The sequence below is a fragment of the Castor canadensis genome, chromosome 8 (genome assembly GCF_047511655.1).
Source record: "Castor canadensis chromosome 8, mCasCan1.hap1v2, whole genome shotgun sequence".
Lineage (NCBI taxonomy): Eukaryota > Metazoa > Chordata > Mammalia > Rodentia > Castoridae > Castor > Castor canadensis.
This window is the reverse complement of record NC_133393.1, coordinates 94,171,318-94,184,583: the sequence shown is the minus strand read 5'-3', so window position 1 is coordinate 94,184,583 and position 13,266 is coordinate 94,171,318. Positions and strand designations below refer to the sequence as shown.

The window sequence follows — 13,266 nt, the reverse complement described above, 5'->3', positions numbered from 1 at the left end:
ATTTTCACATTTGCATAGAAAAAAATCTAAAATAAATTTAAAGAATTTTTTGAAACTTACTCTTAAATCAGTCTTTTAACATTTATTAGCTAACAAAGTAATCATAATCCAAATTGTGTAAATGTTACAACATACCCATACCCACCACAATAATAAAAAAGAGCTTTTTTAAAAAATAAAAGAATAAATTGAACTCAATTGTTTTCTACTTTTGGTTGATTTGTATTTTTTTTTCTACTTTGGGAGTGAGTATTAATAAATCTCTATACCTACTGATGCTGAAAGCCTGCATAAAGTACTTCTTAGCTCTTGATAGTGCTCAGTATTTGTGTCAACTGCTGTTCCTGGCTAATGATAAGGACTTAAGCAATGTCAGGACCATTTAATGTAGGCATACGGGTTAGTTGGCTCTTGGTGAAATGTTGGCTTACAATAATCTCACTGATTATATTGTCTTGCTGTATAAATGATCTTCCTATCAACATACTACAATTTATTGAAACATCAATGCAAGTTCGGCTCTGCACATAATTTTTTTTCTAACAAACTCAATCTATAATAACTATTTCTCCACCTTTTTTACAAACATTTACTACAACATAACACTGGGTCTTAAAGCCAAATTATTTTCTAGTTGTTTCAAGTAGAAATAACTTTACCTGCTTATCTGTTTAACTTCAAAATAAATTAATTACCCACATAAATAGGCTCCTGTTTAGTTATACTTAGTTACAATTAGGAGGAGAATAATGAGATAGCATCCATGGGAAGCAAGAATGAGAATAGTAGAAAATGTAATTTGATTATTTACTCTGCCACCGAGCTCTAAATTTTGTGAGAATGTTGCAACAATATCTAACTAAAGCTGCATATGTATGATAAAATCTTATGGCTTGTATTTTATCTATATTTGTACAAAAAATCAATATTTGTAAAGGGATAAATCAATATTTGTGCAGTTATACAAACTAGGTGAAAATAGATGAAAGAAGAGACTATCCATAGTTTTTTATATATACCTATATAGATACAAATATATCACTGTGCATCAGTAGCTGTTACTGTAAAGGCTTTTTATCCTTTTATATGCTGAGAAATGTTTGATATAAAATTTTAATGTGAAATATAAGATTTCTACAAAATATCTGATAAGTATTCTTCAAAAATGTCAAAGTCACAAAATGCAAGTAAAGACTGGAGAACAGAGTAGGGAAGAGTAAGGAGAAAAAAGAACTGAATATAAGTGCAGCAGTCACCAAACCTTTCCTACTCCAAGGAAGTGAATCAGTTCTGTCTTAGTTCCTTTTGTGACTGAGTTGGAGAATATAAAGGCTTAGGATCCTTTAAGAAATGATCTCAGGGCCATCAGAAGGTAAAAATCTACACAAGAAAGTGATATGAAAATGAACTTTATGTATGAAAGCTATATAAACCTATTCATTCCACTTCTATAAACCACTGTACACCATGTTACATATTTTCTCTGTCTATCCTGAGCTTTGAATGTTTGTTAACTTCCACACCAATCAAAAAATTTACAAGAACAAAAATACGTATTTTCCTGATAGTTGGCATGGTGGTGATAATGTAGGGAAATGTCCAATGGTTTGGTGAGATATTTCAAAATTTCAAAATTTTACTCATAAAATATCCAACTCGTCATGAGTTGTTTTCTTAAACCCAGTAGTTACATTACTAAAAACTTAATCTTTCCATCAATGTTCCAAATTAAATTAGTAAACTTTACTTCCATTTATGTTATTTTGTTACATGAAGATATGATTGTTTGCAGGGCTGGGGAGGGAAAATACAAACAGATCTTGGAACTTCTTATAGTTCCACAAAGAAGGGAAGTGACTTTAAAGTTTGTCAATACAGCAGTAACAACATACAAAAGTCTAGTGTCTTCTTGGTCTCCCTTCAGTGATTTATAGTTTTTACTGTAAAGATCTTCCACTCTTTCATTAAATTTGTTCCTAGGTATTTTAATTTTCTGATGCTATTGTGAATGATACTGTTTTCTTGATTTCCTTCTCAGGCTGTTTATTTGTACTACATAGAAATGCTACTGATTTTTGCCTATTGATTTTGTATCCTGGTAGTTTGCTGAATGTTTCTGAGATCTAAGAGTGTTTTTTTAATTCAATTTTTAATGCCATCCATGTACAAGACTGTATCAGATAGGGATAGTTTGTCTTCTTTTCCTATTTGACTCCCTTTTCTTTTTTTCTCCTGTTTTATTTATCTGGCTAGGAATTTCAGAACTATATTGAATAACAGTGGAAGGAATGGACAAATTTGTCCCATTCTTGATTTTACAGTTAATGGTTATTGTTTTTTCCACATTTAGTATGATATTGGCTATAGGTTTGTCAAATGTACCCTGTATAATGTTGGGGTATATTCATTCTATTCCTAGTTTCATCAGAATTTTTATCATGGAAGGATGCTGAATTTTGTCAAAGGTTTTTTCTGCATCTATTGAGATGATGATGTGGCATTTGTCCTCCATTCTGTTTATGTGGTGTATTGATTTGTATCTTGTACCACCCTCGCATTCCTGCAATGAAACCTACCTGATCATGGTATATGAACTTTTAAATGTGCTACTGAATTCAGTTAAGCATTTAAAAATTTTTTTCATTTATGGACAGGTATATACATTATTTGGGCCATTTCTTCCCCCTGCCCCCTCCCTCTATCCCCATCCCCCCTCGCTTCTAGGCAGAACCTGTTCTGCCCTTATTTCTAATTTTGTTGAGGAGAAGATATAAGCAATAATAAGAAGGACATAGCACTTTTGCTACTTGAGATAAGGATAGCTATACAGAGAGATTCCTAGCATTGCTTCCATGTACAAATGTGTTACATCCCAAGTTGATTCATGTCTACCTGAACTTTTCACTAGTTCCTGATCCCCTCCCCATATTGACGTCTGTCACTTTAAGGTTTCTGTATTAGTTCCTCTGTAGTGGGGACATCAAACACTTTTATGTTTTGGGTTTCCTACCTATCTCCATATCTTCCATATGTGCTCTCCCCTTAGCAAGTGACTTAAGTTCAACACTTTTTTGAGAATTTTTCCTTTTAGGTTCATCGGAGATATTGACCTATAATTTTTTTGGTGTAACTTTAGCTGATTTTGGTATTGGAGGAATATTGGCTTTGTAAAGTGAGTTTGGTAGTATTCCTTCCCCTTGTGTTTTATGGAATAACTTGAGCAGCATAGGTTTTTGTTCTTTAAAGTTCTGGGAGAATTTAACAGTTAATAAATCCAGGTCTAGCCTTTCCTTTGTTGGGAGGTGCTTGAATAGCCATCTCATTGCTTGTTATAGATCTATTTGTTTATGTCCTCTTGGTTCAATTTTAATAAGTCATATGTCTCAAGAAATTTATCCATTTCTTCTTGATTGTCCAGCTTGCTAGTATACAGGTTTTAGTATCCTTTACTTGGTCTGTAATTTTAAAGTATCTCTTATGATGTTATGCATAGTTGATCTTCTCTGGTCATGTCTATTTGGAGTTTGAAATGCCTCCTATACATAGTTGGCTATATCATTACATAGAGGTGGGAAATTTTCTTCTATGATTTCATTGAATAGGTTTCCTATGCTTTTAGTTTATATTTCAGCTCCTTCTTTCACCCCATGAATTATTAAGTTTAATCTTTTGAATTGTTTTAGATACTCATTTCTTCTCTTAGTGATGGTCTGCATACAATTTCTCCTCAGTCTTTTGCTCCATCTATGATATTCTTTCTCCTGCTTGATCTTGTATACTGATTATATTGTCCACTGGGGGTTTTATTTGACTAAGGGTACTTTTCATTTGTAACATTTTTTACTTTTTTCTTTACATAATTTCTGTTTCTTTGCTGAATTTCTCTTCTAAGTTGCTTTCTTGTCTAGGTGTTCAATTGATTTCCAAATTTCATTTATATGTTTATTTGCATCCTCTTTCAGGTCATTATGCATTTTTCAACAGTAGGATTTTGAACTGTCTATCAGACATTTTAGCCAATTCATTATTTTGGATTCAGTTGCTGTGCTGCTGTGGGATTTTGGAGGGGAGACACTGCTTTGGTTTTTCATATTTAAATTTCTATGCTATAACTTGCACATTTGTTGTGCTGAATTTCTCTTTTACTTCCTCACATAATGGAGGATCTACTGCAGTATGGGGATCAACATTTCAACATAAACTAAATATTTTTATTAGTAAGAAACAATTTGAACCCTTAACACTCTCCCTACTAAGGCTGTATGAAAACAAAACTCTAGTTCCTAGGGGATGATCTGGGAGCTTAACACTGCTTTAAAGGTATAAGAATTGGAAATTGAGTAATACAGGGGATAGACATGGGGAAGAGAGAGGAGTAAGAAGAATTTTAAAAAGAAGAGGTAAGTATAGGAGATAAAAGGATGGGAGAGCACTTGGGGTAGAAGCTTTTGTTTCCCCTTTTCCCAGGGGAGCTGAGGCTGGCTGAAGCTGCAAGCTGTATCCTATTCTGTTGCCTTTCTGTTTTGTCTTCCTGTCTTTGGCTCTTTTGTGTGTACTCTCTTCTTTGTTATCTAGACTCTTATTCATGGAGTTCAATGGAGAAAACTCCTCTACCATTTTGTCTCTATCATCTAACCTTGATTTTATCTTGTGAACAAAAAAGAGATTTGAAGAGTTACAGCAAATAACTAGGGACACATAACAAAGATGAAAGAAAGACAGAATTCAAATTCACTTCTGCTAGCCTTCTTAGACTATGTTCCCTCTAGTGTCAGCACTGTACAAGCACAGCATAGGAAAGAGTGGGTTATAGTCAAGATAATGCTGGCTTTAGCACTCTCAGTTTTATCTTATTTGTAGCTGGAAAACCCTGTAATGTGGCAATTATATACCTTATGGATGCTTTTTACACTTTTAGCAAATGGCCTGGTACATAGTCAATTGCCTTGAAGAGGATAATTATTTCTCTATGCCTAGGATAGTTTCATAATTCTCTCCTCATTCTCTCTCTCTCTCTCATTCTCACTTTTTATTCCTTTTTTGATAGAATAATTTCATTCTTGGACAGGTCTATAAACCACTGTTAGTCAATCACAGCATTAGACTCTCTAGTAATTTTTGGTTATTGCAAATAGTTGATGGTTGTGTTTCTATAAGAGACTTGTCAAAGGACCACATTCTGTCTATAAATAGAATCCATTTAGAATTGGGGAGGTGAACAAATTCATTTGAGAAAAGAAAAAAGAAAAGAAGGTCAAATAAATAAATCTACACATTAGTGAGCTCATATTTCCGCTATAATTAGAGATGTGAAAAAATAAGCTTGGTTCTTCTAGGAAATCATTCAGCAGAGCATGTTTACTTGACTCTGAAGCCAGAAAATTAGAGCCAAGAAAAGGACTAAGAAAGTATGGACACCAATGACTTAATGTGATTTCTTGTATCGAACCATGGCAAAAACTAAGCTCTCTTATAATTTCAGGTTGGGTTGTCTACACTAACAACTTAAAAGCTCCTATCTAATATTTCTCTCTAATAAATGTTCTCCCTGCTCCACTGTACTTCACAACTGTTGATGACTTTCCAGACTTTTCTTGTCTGTGGTAGCAAAGGTTTATATCTTGTCTCCTTAGAGTTATCCTAGGAAAACAGGTCCTAAAGCATTGAAGAAGCTACTTTCATGACATGTTATATGAATCAACTAGATCTAAGTGATGTAATCATTGGACCATATCACTTGAGAGACTCTATCAGCAAACATAGTAAAGAGAGTAAATGAAAAATTAGAAAAAAATTTACTTCCCATATCACTTGTCAAATAATATTTTCTCTGCTGGTTATAAGAATGCCATTGAAATAAATATTTCTATATCTACAAATTGAAATTCAAAGTTACATTTGTTCTCCCATCAATGACATCATATCTGTTCATGTTGGGCTTAGAATGCTTACATGCTGTTATATGTATCTCCTTTGTAAATAAGGCTATCTCTGCCATATCTGCTTCTGCTGTATTCTTTGCCTCACTTATCCTTCCTTAGGATGCAAGAACACTTGTCTTATTGGTCAGATTCTGCAATGCAATATCTGTATTTTCTAGCAGGGCAATTTTCTTTGTGTTAATTAGTCACATACATGAATTTGGTCTTTCATTTGCTATTACTTCCAAATCCATTGCCAAGTCAAGATCCACTCAAAACTCAAACGATTTACTTTTTTTTTGTTTCTCTTCACAAATAAATAGTGTAATGATTAGAGGCTATATATAGTTATCCAATTAAAAGGGATATTGAAATATATCAGAAGCATTGTGCTAAAAGTTACCACCTGCTGCTGTGTACTGTGATCCACAGATGCTCTTCACAGAAACTTGCCAGTGGCCTGGAGTAACTGGAGGAGCTTTTCCTCATTTATACATGATGTCTGTCTGAGTACAGCAAAAAGACTCAGCCAGATGGTTTTTGGACAAATCATCCTACAGAATGATGCCCCATTCATCCAGGTTATCATCTCTGGCCCCAGAATTGTGACTTCATTGGCCATTCCATTATTTTATTAGGTCATTTGCTTGTATTGATTATAGTCATAAAACTAATATTAAATTTCCGTCATGAAAATGGGCCCTGGTCCAATGAAATATTGTGTTGGATCCTACTTCTATGAGTCAGCCATTCTGTAAAGCTTCTAACAGACACTGATAGTTTGATATCTGAGGTCCTACAGGCATGGAAGGAAACCTTATGACTAGAGTATTTATAAATTCCAATCAAGATCAATATCTGATACATGTAAGGTAGTAGGGATCCAATGTAGTGAACTTGCTACCAAGTGAATGAAGTAAATGTTTGGTATGTCTTCCTTCAAAACTGTGCCATATCATGAGCACAGTGTTAGTGTGTGTTTCTTCTAAGCTTGACTTTAAGCAGCAACAGTAGCTAGCCCAGATTTGAGCAGAGTCCATGCTGTTGTGGCCACACATAGCCTCCATCACTGTCATCATGAATATACTTCTATTAGACATTTGAGCCACAAATGATTTCCCATAAAGTCATAAATATGAACTGAAAAAGAATTATCAGTGCAATTGCTGGTACCGTATGGATCTGATTCACCTGTTCTCTAAGCTTAGTGTATCCTCTGACCTTGCCAATGCCTGCCTCAATGTGTGTATTCATCTCTTGATTACTCAGGGGACACAATGTCATTTCCATCCGGTGATGGAATATTGCACGACTAGGAGAATTAGACCACATCTTGTTCAATCTGGGTAAGTAGCATGGTAACTTGGTTAAACATTCATTCTGTATCAAGTCCCAATAACAACCCAAAATTAGGTTTTGAAAAGAAGGATAAGTATTCACAGAAGATGGCATGACTTTCTCAAAATGCTAAATCCCTGTACTGTGATTCACCTATAAGGAACTGAAAAAGTATACATACAGCATGCCTATTTGCCACTGCAACTCATGCAACATCAATTCTGCTGGATCATGAGGTTCACATGGCATAAATATGCTTGACATATTTATGAAGTTTGTACCTGAGGGAGACTCTCTTATTCAAGGCAGCACAAATAGGAGAGTCAAATTGTGGTATTCATGGCACCAGATAAAAAGGGGCCCAATGGGTGGTGTAGCACTTTCTTAGTAGTAGGAGGGACCATATATAGTAACTTGTACTTCAGTTTTCAAGTGATTTTAACATCTTGCAGAGCAAAATATCTGTAGAAATTTCACTGAAGTGACAAGTCCTTTAATTTTACTTATTCTCCACCCTTTGGTTAATATGTATCTTTACAAATGTGCTAAATTTCTTGCCACTTCCTGCTCACAAGGTCTTACTCAGTATACAATCATCAATCAAATGGAATAGGGTGATGTTCTGATGAAGAGAAAGGCAATCAGTTCTCCTAAGATTAGATTATGACATAATACTGGAGTTGATGTGCACCTGTGGTAGGGTGGGGCAATTCATTGCTGTGTTGACCTTTCCACCTGTATGCTAGCTGCTACTCATGGTATTTAAAAATAACAGATGCAGATTTAAAGACATTCATATAGAGCTTCCAGTAGGATGTATTGACTTTTTCCTGCCGCAAAGCCAAAATTTGAGCATGAGACTCAAGGGAAGCCAACACCTGATTAAGTTTATGACAATTTACTGTCACCCTGAAGGATTTACTGGTTTTCTGTGTAGGCCACTTTAGCAAGCTGAATGCAGAAATGAATGGAAGAATCACATCTATGTCTTTCATGTACTTGATAGTGATATTAACTCTCTGCAATTTCTCCCTGAGTGCGATATATTTGATGCACTATTTTTTATTACAAGTAGTTCTATTGGCTTACACTTGACTTTTCCTGTCATAATTGTTAGCACTTCAGAGTGCTAACAGAAACAACTTTGCAAAGAAGAGGTTTCAAGATATTGTCAAAATAAAACACATTTGAGAAAAATTCTAGAGCCATATAGAAATGTTAAAATTGATTCAAACATTCCCACAATGAAATATATTATTTATTTGATCTCATGAATAATAACATTATCTTTTATATACATATTGCTAATTTTTAAAGACTCAAAGACACAATATTCAAAGGCAAAATAATAGTTACCTGCAATCACCATTTTAATATTTTCTTAATTTGTAAGCTGAAATATAGCTTACATATAATTTTGAATAACATTTATTATTGTTTATAAATTAAAGATCTCTGGGTAAACAGGCTGATAGACTTCAATAGTAATCATCTTTTCTGCAATTTTTATTATCTACTAGTTTTCCTCCAGATAAAAGTGTAAGCTCAGTTAAATTTATTTTGGCTAATAAAGATTAATTATAAATATTAATCAGGCCCATTGTGATATTTCAATGCATTAATATAGCATGTACTAAATAGGTTACTCTGACTTGTCTTTCAAAATGTGTGTTTGTGTATACATGTAATTGTGTGTTTTAAAAGAATAATCTCTATTATTAAAATTCATAACTGTACTTAATACCTAAATCTGTGTTTTAAAACTGAGCAACCACACAGTGAGAGAATGTTTTAGTGGATATAATTAATATACTGATTATGGTATTTAAAACAATAAATAAATGTATGAATGAACTCATGACTCAATTACCCATCTGTCTACATCACAAAGTAACAAATCAACTAACATCAATTGTATGTTAGATATTTAGATGACATTGAAAAACTAAGGATAATTATACAGGAATTGACAAATAATACATTTTAAATCAATTTATTCTTCTACAGTTTACTGCAACACTCTATCAATGTCTCTACTATGTATTAAATTATCCATTATGACTCAATTGAAAAATAAAGAATTCAAAATACAAATTTAGCACTACCTACTGACTGTAATAAAAGTTTGGTAAATCTCTAACACTTATATTTCTTCATGTAAATGTTTAAAGGATTGGAATAGAAATATCAATTCTGAATTTACTCAAGTCTTTTCTTTAAAAATGATGTTTAAATAAAGAAAAATAACAATGAAGGATTAGAGGACACACACATGCACATCTGGATACACATATATACATATATCTATATACATACATACATACATATATGTACATATATATATAGAATTATTTCAAATTTTATCAATAATTTATTTTTGTATAACAGGATAAGGTAGGGAAATAATGGGGGAGAAATATTCTGCTACATCCCACACAAGAAATACAATACATCTGTATATGTTTAAGGAGAGTAAAATGAAAAATGTCTCAATGAAAAAGTACTTTTACTGTGCCAGTATACACATAAGAATGCTAATAATAAAATGTAGAAAATATATTAAAATTGCATATTACAACTTTGGTATTCTAAACATTTATTATAAAAATAATGAGCCTCAAAGAGTTTCACTTTTTAAAAAAAGTTGCCATTTTACTTACCATATCTTTGAAAGCTATTTTCACTTGCTTGTTCCTTAGAGTGTAGATGAAGGGGTTCAACACAGGGGCAATGGAGGTGTTTAAAACAGCCACCCTCTTACTAAAATTTTCTGCATCCTTGACAGAAGGATTTATATATATGAAGATACAGCTTCCATAAGAAAGTAAGACCACAATCATGTGAGAGGAACATGTAGAAAAGGGTTTTTTTCTCTGTTGAATGGAAGGGATTCTCAGAATGGTCCTGATAATGCAGGTGTAGGAAAGAATCACCAGAAACAAGGTGAGGATTAGGGTCACTGCAGCAAGGACAAAATGAATCCTTTCTACAAAATGTGTGTCTACACAGGACAAATGCAATAATATAGTCTAATCACAGCAATAATGATTGATGACATTGGATGCACAGAAAGGCAGCTGATATATATGTGACACAATAACAATTACAAAACCAGAGAGCCAGGAACTTAGGACAAGTTGAATGCAAAGTCTCTTGCTCATTACAGCTGTGTAATGCAGAGGTCTACAAATGGCAACATAGTGATCATAAGACATGGCAGCTAAAAGGTAAAATTTGGTTGCTCCCAGAAGGATTGCAAAAAAATACTGAGTGAAGCAACCAGCAAAAGAGACAGTCTTGTCTCCAGTTCCAATATTGACTAGAGTTTGGGGAACAAAGACAGAGGTAAAAGATATTTCCAAAATTGCAAAATTTTGGAGGAAGAAATACATAGGTGTCTGGAGGTGATGATCCAGTAGGGTCAAAATGATGATGGTCAGATTTCCCATGATACTCAAGAAATATGTTAGAAGCAGAAAAAGGAAAAGCACAGCTTGAAGCATGACATTATCTGTCAGTCCAAGAAGAATGAATTCTGTCACTGATGTTAGGTTTCCCATCATTAACTTCAGGAAAGTCAAGGTAGAGAACAGCAATAATAATAATAAAGATTGAAATAAATTTGAAGGTTCTAAATGTTTATTGAACTATAAATCCACCAAAAAATTAAAAGCAAACTTTTAAAGTCTAAATTTTTCAACATACTTTATTTTGAAAAACAAAAATGCCAACATTATTTTCCTTTAAGAGTAACAAAAGTTCTGCTTCTTAGGGACAAGTTTAATAATTTCTCCTAAACTATATTGGTACTTATTTTTCACCATTTTCACTTGTCTGTATTTTCTTTTCTTATTCTTTGTATTCTTACTTTTCTCTCTTAAGTTATTGGCTCCTGTCATATTTTACAGAAAAGTCTAAAATAAATTTAAATAAATTTTTGTAACTTACTGTAAAAATATCCTCTTCACACGCAATTTATTAGTCAACAACACAAACATAAACAAAAGTATGAACTATAAGAATAAGAATTAAATTGATTTCAATTGTTTTCTTCTTTTTATTGATTTGTATTTTTTGTTTTTTCCCATTTCACTAGTGAATACTAATAACTGTACCTACTGCAGTCCAAAGCCTGCATAGAGTTCTTTCTTAGTTTTTGACAATACTCAGTATTCATGGTAAGTACTGTTCTTCACTGATGACAAGGACTCAGTAAATGTCCTGACCACTTAATGAAGGCATATAGATCAATTAGCTCTCAGTGAATAGTTGAGTCAAAGGAATATCACTGATTGTGCTGTCATACTACATACATGATCTGCCCATCAACATACTACATTTTATTAAAACATCAATTCAAGTTCAGCTCTTGAACTTGTTTGTTCCTAACAAACCCAATCAATATTAGCTGTTTCTCCATCTTCTTGAGAAAAATTTACTACAACATAACACTGGATCATCAAGTCAAATTAGTTTCTAGTTATTTGAACTAGGAATAGTATTTAACTTTACCTATTCCTCTCTTTAACTTCAAATAAATGAGTTACCCACAAGAATAGGCTCCTGTTGTTTTCTAGAAATTTGTACAGATTTGGTCAAAATATACTCTAATTAAGTTATGAATATAATTCTTCAAGATTTTCATTTTAATATATCCCTTCAGCAGATATGAAGAGATATTAATCAGATAATGCTTTTTTGACTCAAAAATTATGATTCTTTTCATTTATCTACATATATTGTTATTTTCTCATCTTATAATATGCAACTAGTTAATCATAGTCACAAATATTTTGTCCTTATCAAGGTAAGATTTCCAAAATTATTTAACATGGACAAAGGAGAATTTTTGACAAGTTAAGAAAAGTGATTGTGTAGTAGAATATATTAGAGAGGTATCAAGTTGTCCTAATATTATAACATGAACAATTTATACTTTTGGAGTAAATAGTCCTTAGTTTAAAATTTCATAAGTTAATTGTAAGAATTAGTACATTGCTATTTTAATAGTTGTAATATGCTCCACAGTTATAGAGTTTTAAGTTAGCATGCCAGAGGAATTAATACAGAAACCTTAAAGTGACAGAGATCAACACTAGAAAGGGTTCAAGAACCAGTGTTAAGATCAGTTAGAGATGAATCAACCTTGGTTTTAACACATGTGTTCATGTAAGCAATGCTAGGAATCTCTCTGTATAGCTGTCCTTATCTCAACTAGCAAAAATGCTATCTATGTCTTTCTTATTATTGCTTATTTCTACTCTTCAACGGAAGAGAAAAGTGCAGAATAGGTTCTGCCTGGAAGGGAGGGCAGTGGGGAGAGGGTGGGGATGGGGGCAGGAGGGACAAATGACCCAAACAATGTATGCACATGTGAATAAATGAATAATTTTAAAAATTCTGTTATAGAATAATCTGAGTCACTATAAATAATATAAATTTAACTGTTAATTGAAATTGTGGTTGTTCATGTCTGAATAGATTATCTAGCACAAATGATAATAAGTATACAAGCTGAATGTGAATGTGAAAAATTAAAAATTATGTAGAGATAACAATTTTTGTTAACAGGTTTTATATTCAGAGAAATAATACTAAAGTACTTACAATCGTCCAACAGTGTGGTAAGACATACCAAAAGCATCTGAGGAAAATAACGAACTCACTATGAGCTGTTTGCTCAGACTCAGTAGCTACACTATTAGACACTTATTCTTTCTATCGTTGTTCCAAATTAGTAAACTTCAATTCTGTGATTTCTTATTGTTTCATGGAGACATAGTTGTTTCCATGGCTGGAGGAAAATGCAAAAGAATCCTAGAACTTCTTGTAGTGCGAGAAAGAAAGGAAGTGATTTTAAAACAGTTTGTCATTGCAGCAGTAACAGCAAAAACACAGAGAAGCTAATTTTAAGGAGCTCAGTGTCCAAAGTAGGACCTATTTGAGCAACAAAATACACAATGACATCAAATCAAACAAATAAGCCCGAATTGTTTATTAGTGACTG

The 13,266-nt window shown here is 33.0% G+C and overlaps 1 pseudogene; it reads right to left on the bottom strand.

Moving 5' to 3' along the window:
* Positions 1 to 9,886: 9,886 nt before the first annotated feature.
* LOC109680477 (olfactory receptor 2AP1-like) lies at positions 9,887 to 10,819 on the bottom strand (annotated as a pseudogene).
* Positions 10,820 to 13,266: the final 2,447 nt, after the last annotated feature.